The 6,000-nt window shown below is 45.8% G+C and overlaps 1 pseudogene; it reads left to right on the top strand.

Moving 5' to 3' along the window:
- Positions 1-656: 656 nt before the first annotated feature.
- Positions 657-6,000, top strand: part of LOC123990376 — a 49,026-nt pseudogene continuing 43,682 nt past the window's right edge.

Below are 6,000 nucleotides of genomic sequence, written 5' to 3'. Positions count from 1 at the left end.
TCTTTCATTAAAATATGGACACTAACCACGCTGCGCATTGGTCCGATCTTTCCTACTCCTCCTCAGAAGAGGAGGAAAACCGTTACACCCCTCCCATCACTACTTGTTGGTCTCAACCACCCCATTTACACAGCTTTAATCTAAGCAAAACAGCGGTAGTAGTCTTTGTTTCTAGCTGTTGTCAATGACTTCTAAGAGGAGATAAAAGTGAAAGAGCCTGACTAATATGATTGAGAAACAATAATGAGCTCTTAGAGAACATATATTCTGCTTCTCTGTGAGTAGATAAAGTGTACTACAATAATGAATACACATTCGAGGACTGAAACCATATTTTGGAACCGAAAATATGATTTCACAAAAAGCTTTTGAAGGTTATAATGAATTATGTAAGAATGATGAAAAGGCTGTGAGTGTGTCGTGATCATGCAGCATGAAAACAAGTGGTCTCATGTATCATAAAGACACACGCACACAGATGGGAACTCATTTGCTTGTTGAGATGAGAATAGATATTGTATATGAAAAGGTGGCCTGAAAAAAGCATTGTGGATGAGAAATTCATGGTAAAAGTTGCATACGAGTTGTATAAGTTATCTGGGTGCTTTGGGGTATCCTTGTAAGCTACAGTAATAATAGGCTTATTTGTGCTGTTTATGTGTATTTATTATCCTGGTCTTGCAGGTTTTGTCTGATTCCTAGAGGGGTATTACATCGTCTTGATCATCAAGCGGAGGAAGATGGCAAACATTGGTGGTCAATCCATACACAACATGTGTCAACTCATTCTACGGTGGGCCAAGTGTATGAGGGTTTATCGCTCCAATCTTGTACTTGATTGGTGAATTAAGGTCACCAATTAGTAAGGAACTCTCTTCACCTGGTTGTCTAGGTCTTAATTGAAAAGAAAAAGCAAAAACCTGCAGATACTCTGCACTCCGTGGAATGAGTTTGACACCCCGATACAGAGATTGACAATACCAACGTGATCCCCAATGACTCAGTGAGCGTGATGCATCCTGATGAGGCCAGGTACAATAGGTCGACAGACAGTTAAATACCCTATACTTCACTGGAGACTTTCTCCTTTCCCTAAATGTTTTCTCTCACTCAATTTACGCACGCACGCACGCACGCACGCACACACACACACACACACACACACACACACACACACACACACACACACACACACACACACACACACACACACACACACACACACACACACACACACACACACACACACACACACACACACACACACACACACACACACACACACACCAAGCATCCAATGAGATCATGAGGTAATCAACGTTTCACACATGGCTATGCGGTGTGACGGCTTCACCGAACCATTAACCAAGTGTGGCTGGCAAAGGGATAAGGGTCACTCAGTACATGGGTCTCTATATGCAGTGCACAGGAAAGTAATATTGCCTTGTCTACTCTCACCTTTTAATTGTGATGCCATAAGGTAACATGCTCTTACTGTATAATGTTATATCTCCAGGACTTTTTCCTATGTGACCTTGTGCAGGGACAGGTCAGGTGATGCGACTGGTGATGAGACTCCTGCCACTACTATTAGGTCTTGGTTTTAAGGTTGTGACTGTTTATTTTTCCCCTTGTAGATACGTGAGGATCTTTCAGAACATGGACCTGTCCAGTAACTTCTACTTTAGGTAAGCCTGCCTTGCAGTCTCCAGGGTCTCCGTAGTAATGCGTCTCCCAATGGTGTGTTGTGATGTGTCACATGAGGTAAGGATCTTGGTGGCAGTATGTGTCACCTCAACCACAGTCTACCCAGTTGCCCAATGTCACCACTGGGGCATTGGCATGGCTGCAACGTGTGGGTGTATATTCGCCTGACTTTATGTCCTTTCCCTGAATGTTTATTACGTGATACAATATGCCTCTTGGTTTGTTGTAACAAATGTCACAGATATATATATATATATAACAGAGGTCATATCTCTCTCACATACTGACACACACACACTTTCAAGACTGAATCTTTCATTGCCGTGGCATTGTGTATGTAGTACTATTCTCCTCATTAAATGTATACACAAATGCAAATTTCATTCAAACAAAAGGTTGTCTTGTATTTCCATCCATCCATTGAATTGTATGTATTTTCTTTAATTGAAAAGTAGTACTATCCACTTCTTGTTAAGTGGAAAAAAACACAATGACATCACTGCCATCTCTGCTTGTTGAGGGAAAGAATAGTTATGTAACATCAAAGTACAGCTGGACTCCTTTCAAAAGTTTCTGTCTGTCTGTCTGTCTGTCTGTCTGTCTGTCTGTCTGTCTGTCTGTCTGTCTGTCTGTCTGTCTGTCTGTCTGTCTGTCTGTCTGTCTGTCTGTCTGTCTGTCTGTCTGTCTGTCTGTCTGTCTGTCTGTCTGTCTGTCTGTCTGTCCGTTTGCTTAATATTATGAATTTAATCGGTTCTTCAGTCATTCCTCTATATATTATTATTTCTACCCATCACTCCATTCATCCATCTCATCGATTCACTCTCTGATTAACAACTGTTGTTCTTCTCGCCATCCCTATTGGCCTTTCCACCTATGATCTTTGACCCCCAGCTACAGCTCTGATCCGAGCCATTTCTGCAGTACAACCTGACCCTGCTGCATAGCCCATGCGACCCGGGCACCATGGAGGAGGTGCACATATAGAGCAGCAGGCAGGACAGCTTCAACAACTTTGAGGACAAGGGCCTGCCCACACAAGGTCAGATGGCACCCGCCCTCTCACACTATACCTAATTTATTTTCCCAGTTTTAACAGTTTCAAAACAGCTGCTTTTACAGTTTCAAAACATGTGAATAGACGGAATGAATACGTTTGTTTCCATTTCTTATCACTAAAAACATTTATTGTATGTTACTTTTGGTTCTCTTTCAAATACTTATTTCGGTATCTCACTATGGGGACACGCCCTTCGAGGCGTTATCACCAGAAAGCTCCAATCACACAACGTCTTTCCTAGACAGGAAGCCTGGCGAATAGTGGGGAACCCCACTCCTTATAAGGTGTCACGCTCCTGCCCTCTAACTCATTATCGTTTCTTTATTACGGAGATCACAAGCTGTCTCTAGCTCTTCTCAGCACAACTGGAATTACTGTTGTCCTGCTTAACTGTTCACAGGTGATCCACTAGGATTTGCCACCCAGTTAAGGATTACAGCTTTTTGATTAGAGGATTGAGTACTTTTGCCAAAAGGAAAAGTTTGCTTCTTCTCAGTCTCCAGTGGAAGCTAGCACCACATGGCTATCCTTCGCCCTACTAGCCCACTTAGCTACCAGCTTAGTGCTGCTATTTCCGACCACGCTGGAAGAGAGAAAAGAGCCTCTGGAGATGTGGTTAGCTAGCTCACTGAAGACGTATGCCACATGCTTTTTCTTCAGATAGCGGTGTGCTAGCAATAGCTAGGCTATTAGCCCATGAGTTGAACACTAACTAGTTAACGCCAGTAATAGCTTTTTAGCTACCGTAGGCCGGAACACGCTCATTCTGCTAGTTCTTTCTACCTACACTTGGTAGCATTACTTTTCCCCTCATTTAGCTTACCAGAGCCCTCGCTACCTAAACTGACTGGTTTTGCCTCTCGTTACTAGCAGTCATGGGAGATTTTCAGCCTGTAGCACAATACCCCCGTGTGCTGTTCTCCATCTAACGAAATGTTAACTACAGGCTTTAGCCCACTAGGCTACTGCTACCTAGCTAAGCTGTACAGACCTTACGGTCAGGCTTTGAGTAGGACATGTATAACCCGGTTGATAGAACATTTTCACCCGGAGTTACAGCTACTGCTTCTCCGTACTGGGCGAACTAAGCCAGGCACTCGAATATGTGAAATAACTAGCTAAGGATTAACTGACCAGTTATACTGCACGGTAGTATGGTCAAAATAGGCTCTCAAGCCTTCTCTTCAGCTAGCACTGTGCTCAGCTAACATTGTGCTAGACAACACTGTGCTAGCCTTGTTTTCCCAATTGACTGCCTCGCCTGGTTCACCAACTACTTCTCAAATAAAGTTTAGTGTGTCAAATCGGAGGGCCTGTTGTCCGGACCTGGCAGTCTGTCAGTCTCTAAGGGTACCACAGGGTTAAATTCTCAGGCAGACCCTTTTCTCTGTAATATTTCAATGATGTCGAACTTGCTGCGGGTGATTCCTTGATCCACATCTACGTAGACGACACCATTCTGTATACATCTGGCACTTTTTGGACAGTGTTTCACAAACCTCCAAACGAGCTTCAATGCCATACAAAACTCCTTCTGTGGCTTCCAACTGCTCTTAAATGCTAGTAAAACTAAATGCATGCTTAACCGATCGCTGCCCGCACCTGCCTGCCTGACTAGAATCACAACTCTGGACAGTTCTGTCTTAGAATATGTGGTCAACTACAAATACCTAGGTGTCTGGCTAGACTGTAAACTCTCCTTCCAGACTCATATTAAGCATTTCCAATCCAAAATTAAATCTGGAATTGGCTTCCTATTTCGCAACAAAGTCTTCTTCACTCACGCTGCCAAACATACCCTCTTAAAACTGACTATCCTACCGATACTCGACTTCGGCGATGTCATTTACAAAATAACCTCCAACATTCCACTCAGCAAACTGGATGCAGTCTATCACAGTGCCATCCGTTTTGTGTTGGGCTGTGGACGTCGGGCCCTCAGATCACCCTCATGGAGTCTGTTTCTGACCGTTTGAGCAGACACATGCACATTTGTGGCCTGCTGGAGGTCATTTTGCAGGGCTCGTGCAGTGCTCCTCCTGCTCCTCCTTGCACAAAGGCGGAGGTAGCGGTCCTGCTGCTGGGTTGTTGCCCTCCTACGGCCTCCTCCAAGTCTCCTGATGTACTGGCCTGTCTCCTGGTAGCGCCTCCATGCTCTGGACACTATGCTGACAGACACAGCAAACCTTCTTGCCACAGCTCGCATTGATGTTCCATCCTGGATGAGCTGCACTACCTGAGCCACTTGTGTGGGTTGTAGACTCCGTCTCATGCTACCACTAGAGTGAAAGCACCGCCAGCATTCAAAGTGACCAAAACATCAGCCAGGAAGCATAGGAACTGAGAAGTGGTCTGTGGTTATCACCTGCAGAACCACTCCTTTATCGGGGGTGTCTTGCTAATTGCCTATAATTTCCACCTGTTGTCTATTCCATTTGCAAAACAGCATGTGCAATTTATTGTCAATCAGTGTTGCTTCCTAAGTGGACAGTTTGATTTCACATAAGTGTGATTGACTTGGAGTTACATTGTGTTGTTTAAGTGTTCCCTTTATTTTTTTGAGCAGTGTATTTAGTAGCATTAACTTTAAATTGTTTAACTTGGATCAAATGTTTTGGGAAGCCTCCCACAAGCTTCCCACGATAATGTGGGTGAATTTTGTCCCATTACTCCTGACTGGTGTAACTGAGTCAGGTTTGTAGGCCTCCTTGATCGCTCAAGCGAATTGTCCGCCTTATTGTCCGCCTCCGTAGCTTCCTAACCATGGCAACTCTTCTCAATGGACAGAGGGGCAGCTCGGGACAGAGGGGCGGCAGCTCGGGACAGAGGGGCGGAAGCTCTGGCGCCTCTGGGCTGAGGGGCTCTGGCGCCTCAGACTCCGGCAGCAGCGCCGGTCAGGCGGGAGACTCCGGCTCTGGCGCCTCTGGGCTGAGGGGCTCTGGCGCCTCAGACTCCGGCAGCAGCGCCGGACAGGCGGGAGACTCCGGCAGCAGCGCCGGACAGGCGGGAGACTCCGGCCGTAGCGCCGGACAGGCGGGAGACTCCGGAGGCGGACAATAAGGCGGACTAAGACAATGGTGAAGTGGGGTCTGCGTCCCGCGCCAGAGCCGCCACCTCAGACAGACGCCCACCCAGACCCTCCCCTTTAGGTTAAGGTTTTGCGGCCGGAGTCTGCACCTTTGGGGGGGGGGGTACTGTCACGTTCTGACCTTTATTTCCTTTGTTTTGTATTTATT

This window comes from Oncorhynchus gorbuscha, linkage group LG12 (genome assembly GCF_021184085.1).
Source record: "Oncorhynchus gorbuscha isolate QuinsamMale2020 ecotype Even-year linkage group LG12, OgorEven_v1.0, whole genome shotgun sequence".
Lineage (NCBI taxonomy): Eukaryota > Metazoa > Chordata > Actinopteri > Salmoniformes > Salmonidae > Oncorhynchus > Oncorhynchus gorbuscha.
The sequence above is the reverse complement of the archived record's forward strand: the minus strand, read 5'-3'. Positions and strand labels throughout refer to the sequence as shown.